Raw genomic sequence first — 21246 nt, 5'->3', positions numbered from 1 at the left:
CGTAATGATTTGTGTTTCAAGTCGCTGCAGATTTTGTCTGTAGTTAACCAAGACCATCATCTCTCCTAACCTCAACCAAGTGCTGTGAGAGACTTAATTCAGCCATACATTTCCAGATTTCCTCCAACGCTCTTCCAGGTGGCACATAAAGTAAAACACCAAATAGAGGCTGCTCACCCTGTCTGTGATTGTTTTATTGATGCTAAAATGCTAAAAGTAGCATATTTAAGCACTGAAGCTATGATACTAAACAGTTGATTACACTGTAATTAGCACATCATCTGAATTAAAGCCTCTTACTTCTGTTAGCCTGAATCCAGATAAAGTGTAATGGATGTTTCTGCAGCTCTGCTTGTGTCAAGCTTATGGCGCATTTCCAGCGGGTAGCCCCGTTTAAGCGTCCTTAATCGTCCTCAAGCGGCCAGGCCAGTTTTTGGTGGCCTTTCCATATAGCGCAGCGCCGGCTAGCGGGTACTTTTTCCCTCTTTTTCCGGCCCCATAAAATCGTGGTTCTATCAGGCCAGGGCCAGGGACAGGGACAGGGCTGAACTAGTGACGTCAACACTCTCGAATGCTGATTGGTCAGAGAGAATCGTCACAAGATTGCGCGCGAGATCATCCCTAGCGTCGCATATATATTTAGAAGCAATCTTGCAACATTTTTATACACAGCATTTTTGTAAACGGAGGAGCTACAAAAATGGCAACGTCAAAGAAAAGCACACCGTGGTCGACCGAGGAGGTGACGACGTTCCTACATCTCATTGGGGATGATAAAACCAGCGGGGAGCTCGACGGAACAACTCGAAATGTGAAGCCGATCGCCCCGCCTACACTGCGCTGCTACCCCAGGTCCTAAACTGTAATGGAAATGCGCCACGGCCTCGGACGGCCAGCGAGGCAGCCTGAGGCCTGAGCGAGGACGCTTAGGGCTACCCCGCTGCAGTGGAAATGTGCCATTAGTGCCCCAGTCTCATTGCACTCTCTAGCCCTTCTAAGGATCTACTGTTAAGGCATCCTATTGCCTGAACTACATAGTTATCCCAGGGGAGGCAGAACAACAATGATTTGGCTTCAGTCTGAGCAGGTTTGTAAACACCATAGCCTACAAAGCTACAAAATCAATACCTATAGCATGGCACGGTCACGCTGCCAATTTCTCTCTGGTGCTCACACTGAGTTGTTCCTTAAGTGGACCAAACCTTGAATTACAGAAATAAAGGCATGGTTGATTCCTCGCTTGCCACAGAGGAATACAGGCTACAATGCTTACCGCTTTAAAATAAGACTTGACCAAAGTGGCTTTCTGAATGAAACCCATATTTGTGTTCAAGGAAAAGGTGTGGCTGTAATCTCACCACAAGCCTGGAACCAAAATAATATATTAAACACCAACTACTGGAATGAAAACACACACACACACACACACACACACACACACACACACACACCACACACACACACACACACACACACACACACACACACACACACACACACACACACACACACACACACACACACCACACACACACACACACACACACACACACACACACACACACACACACACACACACACACCACGCGCGCACGCACACAACATTTCATTATTTCATTCCCCTGTCTCTATTCCACCAGGTACAATGACAGGCTTCACATAAAATACATGATTTTTTTCCTCTGGGAGAAAAAGCAAGTAGAGTACAGTATGTGACAAGGAAAAATAGCACACTCTAAGAATAGCATTTTGGGCTGGATGAAAGGGGTAGTGATGATGGGTGCTTGTACTTCTGGGTCTTTTTCACATTTTGAACCCAAGTTAATCATGAGAGATGAGACGGTTTCCAGACCAAGTTGTAACTGAAGTACTACCCTAGAGAAGATTTCATCAGGGAGACAAAAACAGATTTAGGTGACAACATCATTTCATCTGGTTCTGCATCTATCATCTGTGCTCAGGCTGCTGGGTGATCTAATGCAGCGAGGATCTCATCTGGAGCTGCGCTGTACTTTGTGGGTGATACTAAAGGGCGTCAACCACACTCCAGTGAGCCATTAATTCACGTCACACAAATGAATCCAAGAGTAGGCCTCTGCCACACACCGAGAGCCCCCGCTCCTTTCCCCACAAAATGAGATGTATTCCAGCTCTTCTGCACACAGCCACATTTTGGCACCCAGTTAAACACAAGCAGGAAAAAGAGAGAAAAGAAGTTGAAAAACCTTCTTGGAGAGTTTTAAGTAATACATAGTACAAGTCCACGTAGACCGTCTCGCCTGAAAGGAGTCAAAAATACCACAGACATGTCGAACCTTCATAGCGTCTGCCACATCAGAGAGGCAGGCAGCATCACTGTAGCTGCTGACAGCCAAACAACACACACATACTCACACTTTGTATTTTGCTGTTTCAAAAACATGACATTTTTTCATGAATTATTTATTTGCATTGGTTAAATAGATGGAAAATACGCTTTATTGCCAAGAGATGTATAAACAGATTGATGCCCCTTTTGTATCTGTATGATAAATATGGGGCTACAGCCAGCAGCCGGTTAGTTGGCTTATCAATGAATTTTAAACGGCAGGAATAATTGGGAGCGGTTGGTAAGGGATTCATTAAATCCCCTACCTTCACCTCTAATGCCCACTAATTGACATGCTCATTTGTTTAATTTGCAGAAAAACTAAAGTTTTAAAACTACAGTTTGTTGTCTTACAGCGGGTTATGGGGCTAAAATAAGCTTGCAGCCCTCTGACCTGACCTTATATTTAATTGTTTTGGTCTCCTTGAAATATAACTTTTACCAAGAAAACCATACCTACAATACTGTCCTTTTAATTAGTTGTGTTCAATCAGTGTTTTAGTTTGCAGTACAAACACACCGGGCTTCTGTTCTGAAATGTGAATGTCTTTGTGCTTTCATTCTCTGTGTAGCTGAATAATCAAGTGGACATCTGCTTGAGAAAGACTTCTGTATATTGACTCTGCTGCCATCAAACAGTGCTTGTCCATACTAGCACAGCTTGTTACCTTGGAAACATGCCGTGCTCTGTCTGTCTGCTGGCCGCTGCTTTAATCTCCTCAAGTACTCCTCCTCAATTGGAGCTGCAGATGCTGTGGTAAACATTAGTCTGAATGATATGTTTTCTATCTTTTATTTTTGCCTTCTTTTTCACCTAGTGCAAATCACTGCGTTTGCCGTATAAGAATATATCCCATCATGAGGCACTTGCCGCTTTAACAACTTAATATTCTCCTCATGTGTTGGACTGGCTGTATGGGAGGGCTGTCACATTCAAATTAGAGTAAAATATCTTACTGCCCTCCAAGGAGAACTGCTGCCAAAGCACCTTAGTACAAGACAGTTAATCACATGCATTACACTGTGAAATGAAGACGTTATCATTAAGAATACACCTTAAGGGTAACCATTCAACTGCAGCTTATTCCAATAGTATTGTAGGACTGCAGCATGTTGTAAAATACATAATGCTAAAATTAACCTTTTTAGCACGTTTCTCAGATGGCTTGTTGAACATGTCATCTCTCTTTTTATGAGAACTTGACGCCTCAGTTTATAAATCTAGTTTGATAGACATAATCTTCTCTGCTGCTGTTGAGGCCACTCACAAGGAATGATGTAACTGCAATGACCACAGATGTTTTAGTTATCTTCCAATCACGTTAGGAGCGTCAAACAGTAGGATGTGAAATGCAGGCTGTGTCAGACAGGGCTCAGGTTTGGGTGAGGAAGAGGAGGAGGAGAGTGGGTTCAGTGTAACAAGACACACACACACACACACACACACACACACACACACACACACACACACACACACACACACACACACACACACACACACACACACACACACACACACACACACACACACACACACACACACACACACACACACACACACACACACACACACACACACACACACACACACACACACACACACACACACACACACACACACACACACACACACACACCTTATAAACAGCTGTGTGAAATCATGAGGCTGTGTGAAAGGAAGAGATGTCTGGCCTGGATTCTCATCCATCAGTGCTGTGAGTTCAGTGATGGTGTTGCAAAATGTCTGTTAATAAATAATATGCAACTGCTTATACTGATACACGTCTTGGTCAATGAAACAAAACAAAATAAAATAAACAAAATAACATGTGTCCAGATTTGAAATCTACAGTAATTAAATTTACACTGATTTGGATTTTCATCATTTTCTGATTGTAATTTCCTACAAACAAACAAGGACAAACAACATTTATAGTGACTTATGACTGGATTTGAATCGACCATATCTGCGTATACCTCAGGAACTTCATTACTTTACTTAAAGCCACCAATGGCCACTTGGAATAATTTATAATCCGATTTGAATGCATTAGTATATCTGTTAGATTATAATGTATTATGACTATGGACATTGTTGGATATTGGTCAGTGCCAATAGCTGACTAACCCAGCAGCACATTTAGTTTGGTTCCTTTAAAGAGTTTTTCTTAAAACGTGTAAAATGCAGTTTCATGTTTAGTGATGTCTGCTGTAAATCCCTTCAGAACGTCCTTGAGCACTTTTTTAAGTCTTAGAGAATAAGCAAAGTGACGCAATCAATTACGAAGTCTTCTATCCACAACATGTTGCCTAATAAGATTTTCAATGAGCCATTATTGCCACATTTTCCCACTGGGAGTGAGTTGAGAAATTAATGAAAATGACTAAGGACAACCTTTTGCATCACCAAAAAAAGGAGAGGGACCTTCTTATTAAAGAGTCTCCTTTGTAGCAAGGTCGTACACATTTTGGAGCTATGCAGAGACACTGACAGCTCCAGATTATTCTCACCCAACAGGCTGTCTACTCTGACAGAAATAAGCAGGCTTAGTCTGTTCCGACCTTAAAAAGTGCACACTGATACACAATGACAGGCATGCACACAGATACACAATTCAATTCAATTCAATTCAAAGGGACTTTATTGGCATGAAAGTTAAATTAAACAATGTTGCCAAAGCATCACAATATGCACATGCACACAGATACACACTCAACGCACTAACTGAACACACACCTACACTCTCGCGTCATCTGTCATGCATTCAAATAAAGAGGAAACAAGAGACGCATGTATGTTGCTGCATGGATTTCATGCATTGCAATAGGAATGATGGCTATTGTCTAAGGAAAAGGAACATGTTTATGCATTAATTTGAAGCCTTTACAACAATCCTCCAGAGAGCGAGGGAGGTTATTTCTGTGATCTGTTATCTCAAACAGCCATCGATCTGTTTTACGAAGCATACATAATCTAAATAACAACAGTGAGCCCTGTAAAATCACAAATGTGTGGAGCGAGCACATATTTAGCAAGAACATGTTCAAGGTAAAGTTGTGGTCTGCATAAAGAAAGTTTCATTTACCTTGTTTACTTACTTGTTAAGACAATGGGATGTAACAGGTAGACATTGTTCCATTTATTCTTCTGCACCTTTCAAAAGGCTACTACTAAAATTGATGTTTAAAACCGATTTTATATACTTAGAATTATATAAGAAGCAGAATGAGTGCGACAGACAGACAGATAGAGGGAGAGGAGAGTGCTATTGATTTGACAGCCAGTTCATTCAAGTCTTTTGTTACCTAATACAGCCTGATCTATCAGCAATCACATCCTACAGCAGAGCACTAAATGTGATTCACCCCGAGCATGTTGATCCTCTTTCAATAAGACACCTGGGAAAAGAAGAAGGCAATAATAAAGAGAGGATTTTAGCAAACATTGAGTGACTCATACTGCACAATGATTCAACTGTATCAGTTTATTACCAGGAATGTTTAATAAAACAAGTGATGCACTCAGTTTGGATCACATTTGAGGTACCTGTGACATTGCTTTATTTTTCATGGAGTTGAATGAGTCACTGAATTTACTTTGAAAAACATGTACAAAAACATACTCAAATCTTTGGATCAAGAAGTATATCAATAGTACACAAAAACACTGTTCACTGGGTATCTTCCAATATATTGCTAATAAAAAAACTGAAATCACAGTAAAACACACTAACTGCTATAGTACACATACATGCACTGTAAAAACTGTTTCTTTGGGAACATACAAAAAAAAATCGGCAACAATTTTGAAACAATTTTAAGAGTTTGGTAAACTTTTGAATTTTTTGAGTTGGTGAAACTTAGTTTTGTAGTTTGCCTCTACTCAAAAACATGTTACTTTGCTAACATGTACAAAAAAATGAGGCAACCATTTCCAAGCTATTTTAGGAGTTGGGTAAACTCACTAATGTGATTATTTTCTGCATGTGAAAAGATGAACAATCAACAGTCAAGATATTAAGTATAACTAATGCAAATATGTTAAGAACCACATAAGACAAGAGTCAAGAATAAGTCAAATATGAACACAAGTGAGTGGATGGATAACCAACCCATGGATCTGTACTGTAAGTTGGATTCAGGGTTAGTATGAAAAGATAGAGGTTTCCTATAAATCCAGTGATGAAGTTGTTATTTAAAAGGTTATTAAAATACATTTTGCTTACATTAGGCCAGTCTAGATCATTGTGTGCATGTAATTAAGTGTGTGTTTTATTGCTTATGAGCAAACCTTTTCCACTGAAAACAATTGTCTACAACACAGGAGTACTAATGACTTTACCTTTCAATCATTTTTAAAGCATCTGGCTAAGAGCTTATTGGATGCAGCTGAACAGAGCCATCCAGTCCAAACCAAATCAGCCAATAAGCCATGAGGCTGCAGGACTGCATACAGTATCTGATGTTATTACTGCGCAGCCAGTTGAGCGTAAACTTGGCTCTGCGATTCTTATTTGTATTTTCTTCTGCCTTATTGTAAACAGATGGCAGATAAAGACACAGCTACCCAGTAGTTCACCACATTTTCACCCTACAGTACTTTTTATTATGCTGTTTTCCTCCATTAGTCGATCAGCAGTCCATCCTCTTGCTTGGTTCAGCAGCATTCACGGATTTTTTTTCACTAAAAACTGCAGAAATTGATAGTTTTCAGTATACAGTAAACACAGAATACCAGAATAACATCTATTTATTGTGTAAAGAAGAAAACATACGCAACATCACCATAGAAATTAAAAGCACGGACATGACAATTGTGCGCTACACTGGGAAGAGCAGCAATACAGTAAATGTTGTCTGTGTTACTCAGTGTTGTTTTTCTAGACTCTTCAGTAAACAGACTCCAGTTATTGTGAAATAGGTACATCTTGAGCATGTGAAAACACTAAAGTACAGTATTATTCTGTATTCGTAGTTAATGAGAAACATGTATTCAGTGAACGCGTCCAATTCTTGAAAGCTGCCAACTAGTTCAGTTGTATACAAGCTGCGTCTTAGAGCAGTATTGTCATAGCATAAACCAGATGGGATTGTTTGGGCTGATTTTTTTAAAGAATCACCTCTTTGGCACACGACTAACTCAGTCTGAAGAGGCATATATGGAGTTAAATGTCGTTGACTAACAGTATCACGACTGAAGAGAAGAGGAAACCATGGGAGAGTGTTAAATAAATCATTACACTCTGAATACAAAAATAACAGTGCTTTGAATATCACAAGGGGCTTTGCTCTGTCTGTAACCTATGCAGAGTGTGTCTGGATTACTGGAAGAGAATTACTTACAGCCTGTTGTGGTCCTTCCCCTGGCTGTTTGGGTTTGGATGTGTCCCAGACAAAAGCCCGTCCAAATAAGATCAATGTGTTCCTGCTCCTCTCCTCTCCCACAGTTCAGCTCAACAGACTGAGAGCAGGAATAAAAAAAAAACTGTTGGCACATTTGTGGCTTATGTTAAAGAGGAGCAACAATCTTATTTATGCAAAATCACACATTCTAGTTAGCATGGTGCATAATTCAGATGCAAATATACTAACATATTATCACTGGTGGACTGTATTTACTGTAATGTATTACACTACATTTATTTGATACCTTTAGTTTCTTTATAGATTCAGATTTCAGCAACCATTAGGAAAACTTTAACATATACTTACAGGTTGGAAGTTCCAGCAGTACATAAAGTATGCAACCATATAGAAAGTAATCAAATAAGCGTTAAACACATTAATTCATAATCAAGTCATATTTATGATTCTGAAATGGCCCAGTAAATACGTATAAGTATATTTTGATGTCAATGCTTATGTATTTTCACTTAAGTAAGTCTTTGAATGAATGACTTTTACTTGGAACTTTCACTTAAGTAAAATATCTTAGAATTCCTTCCACCACTGCATATTATGCCAGATTTAGAATAAGTAGATGTGTCCATTCAATGTAATGTGAAACTCTACAGCATGGATATATGCATGAATAATATTATCAATCTAATATATATCAGGCCATTTTGATGGTGCCTGATACCTTTACAGCTCGGTTAAGATAGTGCGTCTAATTGAATCACAGCTAATTACAGCGTGTCAAAAGCTGGGCAATAAGAAACGGGGATAATGATTCATTACAACAGAGGAAGATCATCAGGGCGTCTAGCACCTCGTGGGCTTGCTCGGTGCTGTGGTTGTAAACATATAATAGCTTAATGGCAGGACAATTTGGAAGCAGCTGGAGGCAAAGCAGCCCAGGCAGCTGTTTCAGCTCCTAAGAGAGTGCGACACTACGGACCACAACACTGCATTAGCATAGAGCTCATCATCCATACACACACACTTATTTATGTAAGCAAACACCATGCTCAAGGTAGTAAAATGGTAAAGGTACAGCTTTTTCAAAAAAGAAAAACTAAGCAGAAACAGTACAAAATGTCTATCTGTGTTTAATCCAGGGGGTCTAATTCAGAAAAGATGAGTTTCAACAGAGAGGGCGATGTATATCACACAAGAAAATACCAAAGCATCTCACGTACCATCACATTGTTTCAATAGGTCTTTTGTCTCATGTTCTCATTGTGACCTATAACTGAACATAAAACACATGAAAGAGGAGGTAGTGCTGCAAAAAATGAATCCAAATGTTTGAATTGCTGAGCCCAGATATTACTGCGGCTTCTCATATTCAAGCTGGTGACAAATAACAGTATTTATTTGCAGAACTACCAAGAACATTTCCAAACGGAGACTTTAGGAGCTACAGCGCCCTCTACCTGCAGCAGATATCCTTTAGGTCTGTGGTTCCTGAAAACATACCCAAGGTCCACAAGAAAAACCTTCACTCACATTCCCCTGCCCGCAGACTTAGAAGCTGTAATTTTGTGGTTTGGGCAAAGGGATTTACTTGGACATGATGACTGAGGTTTTATGACCCAGCTGATGTCAGTTTCTCAGAAGGAATCTGTATTGCATGTTGTCACCCTTTGAAACAATGGACATTACAAAAAAAACACAATTTAGCACCACAAGAGTTTAACAAATCAAATCATGTTGGTGTTTTTGGTCCATTTTGGAAGGAAAGGTCGGTCTCAGTCGATCGGGATACAACTCCTAACTATAAAAGCAGTGTTCCTACTGATACATGCTTTGTTACAGGCGCTGATTTTAAACAATAAAGCTGCTGTGGTGCCCCTCTGTTCTGAAGTGGAGAACCACTTGCATTTGCTCTTAGCACAAGCACGGATTGTGCTCAGAGCAGAATTTTTTTTTGGCACCTGTACAAACACACATACACTCCTCTTGCGTGCGCACACACACACACACACACACACACACACACACACACACACACACACACACACACACACACACACACACACACACACACACACACACACACACACACACACACACACACACACACACACACACACACACACACACACACACACACACACACACACACACACACACACACACACACACACACACACACACACACACACACACACACACACACACACACACACACACACACACACACACACACACACACTTATTTTCAATATTGTGGCTCTGGAGAAGCTCATACACAGAGAGTGCTGTTATTGGAAAGGACAGTTTGTGATCTACATCGTTTTCCTCCTACTATTTGAGATTTGTCCAAATCTTCTGTAACAAAGATTGATTCTAACATACCGTCATACTGCTGCCATCCCTCAATTATTTGATACAAAAGTGAGATTACCCCACTGTGGCTTGGTAAGGATACTGTGTGGTGTGTGTATTGCCTGTAGGCTATAGCAAAGCTTCAAATCAGCATTCAGAAATGTTATTCCAACGCAAGATGCTCCAATACTGTTATGCTAAAACTAGAAGAAGAGACATCTTTCGCACAATGGACACCTCGTGCTGTGACATGGCGGGAAAATCTTACAGAACATCTTGACCAAACGCATTTACCGCCCTCAGCTCAGATAGATAAATGGCGAGTACATCCTCGCAATAACAAAGCGCAGAGGATGAAAGATAGAAGCAGAGGTGTAGGGAGGCTAGCAGCTGCACTGCTTCACCTACTGCAGTAAGTGCAAATAAACACTCTTCCTTCTGGAGCTTTACTTCTATTTTTCGAGAGATTTTGAAAGATATGGTAACGCTTGACCCGTGAATGTGACAAATAGGAAGCAGACTCTGCCTACAGCTGCGAACAATTACAAACAGTGGATGGAATGCTTCTCCACTGCTGCTCTCAGGAATGTGCATCATTGCCCTTTGTCCTCCGAACAAATTGGGGGGAAAGACTATTCAAGCCGGAATAATCTGTGAATTAGGAGTGTTTTACCACAGCGGCCATGCCTTACATTCTTTTGACTGATACCAATCTTGACACCTGTGAAAATGAGCAAACACAAATATACATTTTTACATTGTTAAATGTAGGTATGAGTGTAAAAATATGCATATCGAAATTGTAGGCAACCTTAGAATAAGACTGACAAGTTGGTGCTGCTGAATATTCAAAGCTGAAGTAGTTAAAGTTTAAGTGGCAGTTGAAGTACAAAACTAAAGCAAGCTGAAATTACAGTTAAAATTAAAGTGCCAAACTCGCTGTTAAACTGTCCCTATCTTTAAGCACTGGATAAACTATAATTTGAATAAAAATGGCTGAAGGGAGATTTAAAAAATGTTGATACAAATATAAGTCCTAAATAAATTACTGTCAGTTCAAGTATATAAAATGTCGAATAGCAATATCAGTTAAAGTGTAAGCTGCATTTAAAGCACTGCAGCCAAGTAGAAGTTAATCGTTTATTAACAGAGACAGTTAGAGGAGCTGAGAGCCATTTCTTTATGCTTTTAAAAGATTACTTGAGACCTTAAAGGATTTGAAGTGTCAGTCAAAGTGTAAACATTGAAATTAGTTTAAATGTCAGTAGAAAAAGAAGGTTGATATGTCAATTGAATTGTCAGCGCTGTGTGTGCACTGTACGCTGGTGAAATGTCAGACAGTGTGTTATTCAAGGCAGGAAAATTGTCATGGCAAAAACATATGCATTGTATAGATACAGTAAGTAACCTTTTTCTACATTATGAGCACCTGCTGTATATAAAACAAGAAGCATGTAGTTAATTATTTTGAAAATTCTTAAAGATTAATTTGGTTTACTCTAGTTTCAATTTGAATATCACATTCCCTTTTTGACATGTAACATAGGGAAGAAAAGCCCACACAAAAATGTGAAAGCCCATAAACAATATCAAAGAAAATGAGCGTTTCATTTATTGACAGATCTAAAAAGCCATGATATCAACTCATCACGTTTCAGATCCTAAAAGAGATTCTTCTTCTAAAACACACTGCAGTTTGAGGTGATAATCTCTGTAGGTTTGCACAGCGCCTTAGCCGTGCAAATGAGGATAGATCCTTCTTTTAAAATCTCCATTCCAACCTGACAAGTTTAAACAAAGCAATTTCAGGCCCAACTGCACCTGCAGTATTGACGTGCCTCGTCAGGGGTGTCTAGCAGGAAGACAATAATTTGTCTAGTAACACAACTGAAATGAGCTCAGTCTGAACGCTGTTGGCTGGGAGCAGAGTGACAGCCAGTAACAGGCTCCCTTTATAAAGGACATCTCACATTAGGGCCGTCATTTAGAGCGACCACACAAAATACACATTAAATGCTTCAACCTGCTTTTATTTCTTCATAATTTACAGCTCTGGGATTAATGTGGTATGGATTTTAAGTACAATTACATACATTGATCATCAATGATATATATTTACTATTAGGATTGTTTTACACTGGGATCCGAGCTAAGTGTTTATTAAAGAATAAGGCTGACAATATTCTATATTCTTTGGTGATTATCGACAAATGAAAAAGGCTAAAACCAAGAATGCACAAGTTCGCTGCCTATATATAGCATTGAGCAGAAAGCTAATTAGTTTATTTTGTTAATCCCAAAGATATTCTTATTTTATATTATAATAGTATTTCTTAACCAAAGTTAATTTGCTAGGGAAGATTTTCAGCTACATATTTGGTGTGCAAGCAAGTCATTTATCGCAGCAGGACAGTTTACCTGGCAACAATGTGGCTCATTGATATGTTGTTTACATGTTTTGAATCACAAATGAGATATATGGAACGGAGGATTAGGTTACATCAGTCTGTGGCTCCAAAGAAAATACTTGTATTCATTTGTCTTTTTCTTTCAACTCATACATCATTAGATGTGTCCTTTAAGGACATCAAAGAAAGACAAATGTTTATTTCAGGTCTGCTTGAAAAGATCCATTATTATCACTCGTTTTTAAAGAGGATCACTTTTCACTCTGCACTTCCGTCAGTGGGCCTGAGGGCTGAGGTTGCTAGGCGATGGTGATTATCTCTGTGGTGACGTGATCCCCCTTTGGGCCTGAATCTCACTCATCACCTTCACACACAGATACAGGGACATGTGCATGCACAATGGCCACACACACGCACACGCACACACACACACACTGATATGCAGAGGTCTTTCTCTCGCCCTGCTCTTATCTCTGGGCGGCTGTTGTCACTCACTCAGAGCTGACTGAGAGGGGCTTCAATGCTCCGACCTGATGAGACTGAGACACCTCGGAAACCTCTCTGTAGTCAACGACAACCAACGGGAGACAATGAAGAGGCCGCTCAGCACCTCCTCTGTCAAACACTCAAACAAGCTCTGTTTATTCTCCAAGCGTAATTAACTTAGTAGCATTGTCAAATCCATTCACATCAAACTTTATTTATAAAGCATATTTAAAGCATATTTAAAAAAAAAAAAAATCTAACACAAATTCACAAATCCAAAGAAAATATTAAGAATAATTTAAAAAACCCCATCCATAGTAAAACACACCCAGTGACCCGTAACTTCATCATTAAAGCACTTAATATCAATAAAAGTAAATTGAAGCAAGACTGAATAAAACAAAACTAAAAGAATGAAATAGGATTCAATAAAAAAATTCAATTATAGCTACTAAGACCTATACAATGTGATGTATACATTACCCTTAAAACACTTGAGCACCTCACTTTGATGAGAAAATGATAGGTTCTTACTAACTACATAAAGTACAAAAGCCATATTTACTGCCACAACGCAGGTGTAAACAAACAAGAAAAATACCTTTGAAAATAAATAAAGCTGCCTTTTAAAATAAAATGTTCTGGTTGAACTTCCTTATAGAGTCCGAGAACTGGATCTGTGTCAATCTGTCTCAGGTTTCTAGTCTTACCAGAGAGGATTTCCAAGCACAAAACAAACCAAGCAGGAAGAAGTTAAGCTATGGTTCACCGCAAAAATGAATTTATACTGATACAAAAATGTCACTTGCAACACGACCTTCTGATTAATGAGATGCTGGTTTGAGATGGAACAGCCAGCCTGTCGTATTCTTGGCAAACTTACAGCTATTCACCTTTGTTTACTGTTTATACCAGGGCAACCTCAAACTCTCTGTATTGCTACTTACTAGTCGGTTTCACTTACTGACGGGCTTAAAGACTGTCTAACTGACACAGCAGTAAAAGTATTACAGGGTAGTACTTAGAGTACATGGAGCTAACAGCCAACAGCGCACCTACCCTCTAATTTGAGTGGCACACATTATATTCAAGTGTAGAACCACATCTGACCTTTTGTATCGGGTTGCAGAGTATGCGAAGGCTTTATTGTCATCACACACACACACACACACACACACACACACACACACACACACACACACACACACACACACACACACACACACACACACACACACACACACACACACACACACACACACACACACACACACACACACACACACACACACACACACACACACACACACACACACACACACACACACACACACACACACACACACACACACACACACACACACACACACACACACACACACACACACAGAACACTGTACCTCCAAGCGTATAAAGGAATCATGTTTTCCATTCTGCCTCCGCTGCAGCTGTATCCATGGGAGCAGGAATCAGGTCAGAATAACATATCAACACGGGGAGAATCATATCAATTCCAGAGCGATGAGAAAATTATTAAGTGTGACTTTATCGTGCATTCACAAAGAGATCTATCACATTACTATCAAATCAAAGAGCTGGGACTCAATCTGAAGCCATCAAATTATGACTATAAATAGACTTCAGTGCCAGAGTGTAGTGTAACTGCCGAGTTAAACCAGCCAATATTTATTTTCGTTTTAGTCTGTTTTCATTACACTCAATGTATTTCTCATATTCTATATCACATTTTTTTTTCACAACAGCTCTAAATGAAAGGTCTATTTTGATCTCTGTGTTCGTAGCTGTATAGATCTATAAGCTTGTGTATTTGTGTATGTAAGTATCTTTGGTTGTTTCCGAGTGCTTTTTTAGTTGAGAAATGTGCATGAGCAGGCTTTAAAAAAAAATGTCCTGCAGGGACAATTTAGACTTTCAGTTTTAGCCATTTGGGTTAAAGAAAACACTCTACTCCCCTGAAAAATATCTTTTCAAGTCTGTTAATATTTCCTTTGCACTTAAAAAGAAGCCTGTGCCTGCTGGAATCTGCTTGAATATTTAGCAGTATTAGGACAGACCACAGCACAAATCTGAAGCTCAGCAGTCTGTGATCTCTGCTTGTATGTTGATTACAGAGCGGCGGGGCACAGGGAGACGAGTGTGCTTACATTTCTCAAGGGGCATATTCCACTAGTCCTGATTAATATCTTGGTACTTTTAAAGTGGTGCGTATCTAAACGCACAGTTCATAAGTGTTGATTAAATCGGGTTATAGCTGAGTTTACTGATGCAGAAGTATGATACCCTTCATCAGAGCTGATGAAAGCATCGACCATCTTCTGCCCTTGTACCAACCATTGTAAGAAAAGGACAATTATATTATCATGCCATAATTACTTGCCATATATATTTGACAGGCAGCACACATCAATGAATACCTTTCTGTATCTCACTTAGATTCTCCTGTTACATCGCTTATCTTTTTCGAATGGCCCTCATGTTTAGGTTTGTGTGTGATGTATTTTAAGCTCCATGACTTACATAAAGATGTATAAAACAGAGATACTTTGCTTTGACTAATACCAACAGAGCACTGACAACAAGAAAGGCTGATTTAGATTTGGACAAAAAAAGAGATTAGCAAATTGGCCGGAAATCTAGATACCTGATTTTGCTGTTCTTTCACACGCAGGAGAACGCACGCACGCACGCACGCACGCACGCACGCACGCACGCACACACCACTGAACCCATTGCCCTCACTTTGTACAGTACACCAGCTGCAAGGATCTGCTAAACTTCAAGCCCAATTAATGACCAATCAACCTTACTATGTACACACACGCACACACACACAGATGTGTTTACATCTCAAATATTCTGGCATTAATTGCACATTAATTGTCTTTTTTGTTTTCCTGCGATGATGGTTCTTCAGGACTGCTTCCTAAGCTCTAATCACACTCTCGCAGACTTTTCCGGTGATTCTAAAGTAGATGACAATGTATGTGTGTCGCTTAAGAGGAAAATATGCCTGTTTTTGTTGTTGTTATTACTATCAGGAAATGTACAACCTAACCCTGGTCCGCCCAGTAGTAGTAGTCAGATCGCTACTCCTGCTGATTTTAAAGCTAGATCTGGGTTGGGTTTCATCCACTTGAATGTGCACAGTCTGTTAGGTAAACTAGATTTTGTCCATATTTGGGCGAGCTCGACTGACGCTGACGTCATTGTTTTATCAGAAACATGGCTAAATAAGTCTATTTTGGCCTCTGACATTGCCTTAAATGGTTATAATGTGTATCGTACCGACCGGCCTAATAAAGGTGGTGGCGTTGCCATTTATGTTAAGAATAAGTTCAGTGTATCCACATTAGTTTCCAAATCTATCAGTAAGCAATTTGAATTTTTAGCCTTAAATATTTAAGTGGCAAAGGGTCAACAGGTCATGGTCATGGGCTGTTACAGACCCCCCTCAGCTGTCAAAGACTCCTTGTTTTCGCTAGCAAATCTTTTATCGCAACTAGACTACAAGGAAATAGTGCTACTTGGAGATTTTAACTGGGACTGGTTAACTGCAGTGTCAGAGGATTTTAAAAACCTTTATATCTCTTTAAATGTTACTCAGATTGTTGACAGTCCTACTCACCCTAATATTAAGTCCCCAAATAAATCCTCCCTAATTAATCTCATTCTAACTAATATTCCCTATAAATACTCAGCTGTGGGAGTATTTGCGAATGATCTGAGTGACCACTGTGTTGTAGCCACAATTAGGGACACAAAAGTCCAAAAGGTTAAACCACGTAATTATCATCAAGAGAGACAAAACATTTTGTGGAGCAGGGTTTTGTGCATGATCTGTTTGGGTTTGATTGGGGAAAAATCGATTTGTGTGCTGATGTTGAGACTGCATGGTCTTGTTTTTATCTTGGTTTTATGGAAATTATAGATAGACATGCACCCCTGTGTACATTTAGAGTGAAGGGACGAAACAATCCTTGGTTTTCTGCTGAGCTGTCTAGTCTCCTGCATGAGAGAAACAAGGCCTGGGCAAAGGCTAGGAAATCAGGCTCAGAGGTAGAATGGCTGCGTTTTAGGCAGCTAAGAAATAGTTTCACTTCACATGTCAAAAGTGCTAAATCTAAGTATTATCTGTCAGTTACCACAAAGAACCTGAACAACCATAGACAATTCTGGAAAGCCATAAAATCGATATCCACTGGTGATATCCGTAATGAGCTACCTCTGTGCCTTACCACAGCATCTGGCACTATATCGGATAGGGCTACCATGTTAAATTGTTTTAATGAGCATTTTGTGTCCTCTGTTTCATTCTGTTTCTAATTCTGCTTCTGTGAACACCACAGTCGGTGACACAGAACAATGTGGTCTGGAAAACCCTTTCAGTTTTACTCCTTTTACTGTTGATGTTGTTCGTGAAGTCTTAACCAAGCTAGATCCTAAAAAGCCGGCAGGTCCGGACAACGTAGAACCTTTCTTTTTAAAGATAGCTGCAGATTTTATTGCTCCACCTCTTACTACTCTTTTTAACCTCTCTCTCAGCACGAATAAAATCCCAAAAGTATGGAAGTCAGCCACTACTAAAAGGAGGGGAGGCCACCTTATTAAACAATTATAGACCCATCTCTAAATTGTCAGTTCTGGCTAAGGTTCTTGAACGCCAAGTGAGTGAACAAGTAAAGGAGTTTTTATGTACAAATGACATCCTGTCTAAACATCAATCAGGCTTCAGAAAGCAACACAGCACCATCACTGCGACAATGAAAGTGGTAAATGATATTACGAGTATTTTAGATAATAAGCAGAGTTGTGCAGCTCTATTTGTTGACCTATCCAATGCTTTTGATACCGTCGATCATCGCATTTTGAAGCAGAGGCTACTCAGTATTGGCATATCCAGCCTTGCAGTGGGGTGGTTTGTGAACTACCTCTCTGAAAGGTCCCAATGTGTTCAGTTTGATGGGCTGTCTTCTGAGTGGTTAAACATCACTAATGGTGTACCACAAGGTTCAGTTTTAGGTCCGCTATCTATCTATATTAATAGTTTAGGTGAAAATGTCGAAGGAGCAACCTTACATTTTTATGCGGACGATACCGTTATGTACTGTGCAGGTCCCTCGATTAACGAGGCTGTTGTTAAATTACAGGCTGTTTTTAACATTATTCAGGCTCAGCTCTCTGAGCTTAAGCTTCTTTTAAATGTGGATAAAACCAAGGTAATGCTCTTTTCTAAAGCTAAAGCTAAAAATACACCGGAGACTGCTTTGGATATTGTAACTACGCAAGGAATACAACTTGAAGTGGTTACCTGTTACAAATACTTGGGTATCTGGCTTGATGATTGTCTCACTTTTAAATTGCATGTAAATAACCTGCTTAAAAAGCTGAGGGTTAGGCTAGGTTTCTTTTTCAGAAACAAGTCCCGTTTCTCGCTTGAGGCCAGGAAAAGGCTAGTCACTGTGACCTTTTTACCTGTGCTGGACTATGGTGATTTGTTATATATGAATGCGCCTGACAATTACCTGAGCAAGTTAGATGCTGCGTATCACAGTGCACTGAGATTTTTGACAAATTGTAAAGCACTTACGCATCACTGTACCCTGTATACCAAGGCGGTTTTGCCATCACTTACTGTACGGAGGCTCAGTCACTGGTACTTATTCATTTACAAAGCCATGTTGGATAAACTACCATCTTATATCTGCTCCCTGATCTCTCTGCGAATTTAAAGTACTTATTGCCTGAGATCGCATGCTGTGGTTTTATTAAATGTGCCAAGTGCTAGGACTGTCTTAGGGAAGAAAGCTTTTAGATGTGCACCTCCACTAACATGGAACAGTCTGCAAAAAGAATGGAAAATGTAAATGTTTTTAAAGCTCGGTTGGTTGGATGTTACAAAATCAGATGCTGTTGGTACCTGTACATGTGGTTAAATATGTAAATTGTAATCCCTGTACATTTTGCTGTATGATGTCCTTTTGTTGTTCTGTTGTTTATGTTTTTATGTCTTCTTGTGGAACCTACTGCTGCAGGTCTCCCTTGAAAAAGAGATCATTGATCTCAATGGGATTTTACCTGGATAAATAAAGGTTTTGAATTGAATTGAATACAGCATGTCAGTTATTTGTAAGCTTCATTTTGAATGCAAAGGTCTCACATCAGTCCAGTTTTTATCTGTCTTTTCAAAGCCAAATCATCTTCAAGGTTCAAATTCAGTCTTGGGTCTGTCGCTGTGTCTTTATCTGACCTTGGATCAGGAGCCACTCGCCAAAGGGAATCGGCTGATATGTACTCCCCCATGTATGGCAGCTTTGTGAGCACAGTGATGAGAGATGGATGCTTGTTCGCTGTGTCCCTTCTCTTTGTTGACCAAGTCCTCTATCATGTTTGGATCAACTTTGTTTGACCTCCCCATGCTCCACTTGACAGTCCCTATCCGCCACTTTGTTGTGTCAGTAAGGTGTAAACTGCAGCTGTCGGATACGATAAGAGGTATTCTTGTTAAGGACAACATTGGAGACAAACTAAGACATCCAGTAAAACAAATTTGCATTAATTTTGGCTACATGACTTGTCATAAAGGTTTTTATTATCTCTCTCTTTGGAATATACTTATCATATTCTACCCTTATTTAAAATCACACATTTTTTTTGTATCTTTTTATTTATACAAAATGGAAAATTGAATTTAAATTAAACTAGCTTTGCCATCCTATTTCAAACGTTATTTCAGTCTTCAATCTTTGGTGTTTTTCCTACAGGACTCCAACTTTTGCCTGGACGTGTGAGCAAAAGCAAACATTAGCACAGCATTTGCAAGCCTATAGCTTTTCCTTTGAAAGCCTCCTCTGAGAACATCTGCACGGGAACATCTGGGAATGGCAGGAAATTCAGCATCTCTCAGCATGACGTGCAATGGATGTTTTTCAAGTACTTCAGAGGGATGAGCAGAGTATTGAGCCTTGCAACCTCTAAACCCCTGACATCATTTATGGAGTCCAGCAGCAAGTGGTTCTCATTACCCATGTAATGTCCCAAACAAAGAGCTTACTGCTGGGATGATGTTTGTCTCCTGCAGTAATTACTGTTCTGCTGTGTTCTCACAATATACATGTCCACAACATTGTTCCAGTTGTTGTTAATAATACACATGGTGTGAGGCGACAGGAGGATTTTCTTTTCATTAACAGTCACTACATACTTGCATTATCCTCCCTTTAATTGAATCAAAACCCCTTTGTGTCGAATAAAACCACAGCACGTAAATGTATTTTAATAACAGGAACATTTCTTTTTTTCTGTGTGAGGGGGCATTCCAGTTCTAGTACAAAAAAAAGCCAGTTTTAATAGAGTTCATCTGGCAGTGCTGCAAATGATCCGCCAGGAATTATGGTATAAATTGTGCCTGAGACTGGAGCACTGAACAGACTGCACCTGGTCTGACACAGCTGTTTCACACACACTCCTGCAGCACAGATCCAGAGGCCGGACTTTGTGTCAAGGCCTTGTAAATGTCTCAAAGCCAAAATGTAGAAAGGAAAAACGGTCTATTTGGCCAGTTATTCAAAAACCAATGAGTTTAAAGTGTTTAATTTGGCATGAACAAGCTAGTGGGAGAAAAGAATAGGAAGAAATCATTAATTCCCTCGATGGAGAAATAGAACATCTTAATTCACTCTTTTCAACCAATGTACTCCTGATTACCTCTTGTAATAACCTTATGATTTATTTAAGGAGTCCTTGGTGCATTGTTAATCATAATCTCTATCTATATTTGAGAAACTCGTTTTGATTTAACGGTTCCTTCCCATTTCAAAGTCTGTGTTTTCCCTCTATTGAAATGTTTCTGCAAGTATAGCGATTGCAGGTAAGGGATAACCTCCTCAGTATGGCAGGTGTAATATAGTGTCAGAGGACTGAGATCCATATTGAGCCTCCTGTTAGCGTCTAGTTGTGTGTCTTGAGCCAAGCAGGTGCTCAGTTGAGTTGCATCCAGTGATTTAGAGAAGCATGTCCAACCCATTATCCTCTCCTCATCCATGCCTGTCTCAGTGGATTCTCTCACCCTGCCAACAATTTACATTGTCCTTTGCAGCCAACAAGGACACAATGGAGTTTATATGAGACGGTATATGAGACAGTATATGATATATATATATCAGTACTACCACCTCTGAAGATACAGTTTTAAACTGTAATCTAAATTAGTGACACACATTAACAGAAACCTTACTTTTTTATGAATTCTTG

At 39.6% G+C, this 21246-nt stretch overlaps 1 long non-coding RNA gene across 1 annotated transcript in view; it reads left to right on the top strand.

Annotated features, from left to right (window-relative positions):
- The window catches only part of LOC117447956 (uncharacterized), a 103003-nt gene that overhangs the window by 75132 nt on the left and 6625 nt on the right, over positions 1 to 21246 (top strand). The gene's annotated exons all lie outside the window — the stretch shown is intronic.

This window comes from Pseudochaenichthys georgianus, chromosome 6 (genome assembly GCF_902827115.2).
Source record: "Pseudochaenichthys georgianus chromosome 6, fPseGeo1.2, whole genome shotgun sequence".
In the NCBI taxonomy this organism is placed as follows: Eukaryota; Metazoa; Chordata; class Actinopteri; order Perciformes; family Channichthyidae; genus Pseudochaenichthys; species Pseudochaenichthys georgianus.
The sequence above is the reverse complement of the archived record's forward strand: the minus strand, read 5'-3'. Positions and strand labels throughout refer to the sequence as shown.